This window comes from Tasmannia lanceolata, unplaced genomic scaffold (genome assembly GCF_043159265.1).
Source record: "Tasmannia lanceolata isolate RefF3 unplaced genomic scaffold, GAP_Taslan_0.1 ptg000303l, whole genome shotgun sequence".
Lineage (NCBI taxonomy): Eukaryota > Viridiplantae > Streptophyta > Magnoliopsida > Canellales > Winteraceae > Tasmannia > Tasmannia lanceolata.
In genome coordinates this window covers 5,001-7,500 of record NW_027518978.1, presented here as the reverse complement: position 1 = coordinate 7,500, position 2,500 = coordinate 5,001, and positions in this window count along the sequence as shown.

Sequence of the window (2,500 nt, the reverse complement as noted above, 5' to 3'; positions counted from 1 at the left end):
AAGCAAGCAAGCAAGCAAGAAAGAAAGTAAGTAAGTAAGTAAGTATTACATATAGGGGCGGGACATGCGGGGAGATCTGCGAAACGTGCATTACGGGGCACACGCGTACCTACCGGGGCATACCGACCCCTATTGGGGCACACGTGTGCATATCGGGGCATACCGGGCCTATCGGGGCACACGCGTACATACCGGGGCATACCGAGCCCTACTGGGGCACACGTGCGCATATCGGGGCGTACCAAGCCTATCGGGGCATACGCATGTATCCCAAGGCATACCGAGTCTATCCGGGCATACGCGTTCATACCGGGGCGTAACGGGCCTATCGGGGCATACTTGGGCATATCCGGGCAAAAAATGCCCAAAACTTGCGCAACCTTGGCAACCGTGGTCCATTCCTCTCTATATGCCTAGCCTTGCCAACCGTGGTCCATTCCTCACTATATGCCATGGCCTTGTGCCCATGGTCTTCCCAAGACAGCGTCCAAGGCCCCCGGAAGGCCAAGGGAGCCCAACCCAGCAATGCCCTGCTATGGCAAGCCAAGGCCAAGCATTCCGGTGCCTATCCGGGCAAAAATGCAATTCCTCTCTATATGCCTAGCCTTGGCAACCGTGGTCCATTCCCCACCATATGCCATGGCCTTGTGCCCATGGTCTTCCCAAGACAGTGTCCAAGGCGCCCGGAAGGCCAAGGGAGCCCAACCCAGCAATGCCCTGCTTTGGCAAGCCAAGGCCAAGCATTCCGGTGCCTAACCTTGGCAACCGTGGTCCTTTCCTCACCATATGCCATGGCCTTGTGCCCATGGTCTTCGCAAGACATCGTCCAAGGCGCCCAAAAGGCCAAGGGAGCCCAACCCAGCAATGCCTTGCTAGGACAAGCCAAGGCCAAGCATTCCGGTGCCTATCCGGGCAAAAACGCCCAAAGCATGCCCATTCCTTAGCCTATCCAGGCAAAAACGCCCAAAATCTGCACATTCTAGTGCCTATCCGGGCAAAAACGCCCACCAGCATGCCACCCTCCTATAGGGTTTGCGCAACCAACCAGCCTAACCACCAGTGGCAACCAAAGGTGCTGTTAGCGACGACTTCTGAAGACGCAACGAGACGCGACGTGTTTGCGCCCAGACGCGACGAGACGATGCGGGATCTGCGCCCAAGAATGCCTAGACCCGTCGACTTGATGCGGGATCAGCTCGCCCAAGCATGCCTAGTGTGCAAGGCCTGTGTGCAAGGCTAGTGTCCAAGGCTAGTGTGCAAGGCTCATGTGGAACGCTAGTGCGCAAGGCTAGTGCCCAAGGCTTGTGTGCCAGGCCCGTGTGCAAGGCTAGTGTCCAGGGCTTGTGTGCATTGCTTGAGTGCAAGGCTTGTGTGCATTGCTCGAGTGCATGGCTTGTGTGCAAGGGTTGTGCGCAAGGCTAGTGTGCGGGGCTTGTGCGCATGGCTAATGTGCACGGCTTGTGTGCATGGCTACCGTGCAAGGCTAGTTTGCATGGCTAGGGTGCAAGGCTCGCATGCGAGGCTAGTGTGCAAGGCTGCGTGCAAGGGAAGCGTGCAGGGCGAGTGTGCGAGGCCACTGTGCACGGCGCCAGCACTAGCGAGCCATCATCCGCGTTGCCATGGCTCGCTTGGCCTTGGCTTGCCAGGCCCCGACACGAGCAATCGCGCATTTTCTTTGCAACCGACCATCAATGCCGCCCAACGGGGCCAGCACGAGCAGTCATCCGCGGTCCCCTGGCCCTGCGCACGTTTGTCTTTGAAACCGAGCATCAATGCCACAGAAAGTGCCGGGGCGCCAGCTGGAGCCATCATCCGACGTGCCATGGCTCGCTTGGCCTTGGCTTGCCGGGCCCCGACACGAGCAATCGCGCATTTTCTTTGCAACCGACCATCAATGCCGCCCAACGGGGCCAGCACGAGCAGTCATCCGCGGTCCCCTGGCACTGCGCACGTTTGTCTTTGAAACCGAGCATCAATGCCACAGAAAGTGCCGGGGCGCCAGCTGGAGCCATCATCCGACGTGCCATGGCTCTGGTCCCATGGTCTTCGCAACCGAGCATTCGTGACACCCGCGGGGCCAGGACACCAACCCTTCCGACACGAGCATTCGCGCATGTTCTTTGGCCACACAACGGCGCCAGCACGAGCAAAATCATCCGCGGTGCGGTGGCCTTGCACGGCCTTTTGTCTTTGGAACCAACCATCAGTGCCACGGGAAGTGCCGGAGTCCCGGCATCCGCGGTGCCAAGTCATTGCGCCCTTGGTCTCTGCAGCGGGGCATGCCGGGCACTCCCAACCATTGCAAGCAAGCAAGCAAGCAAGAAAGAAAGTAAGTAAGTAAGTAAGTATTACATATAGGGGCGGGACATGCGGGGAGATCTGCGAAACGTGCATTACGGGGCACACGCGTACCTACCGGGGCATACCGACCCCTATTGGGGCACACGTGTGCATATCGGGGCATACCGGGCCTATCGGGGCACACGCGTACATACCGGGG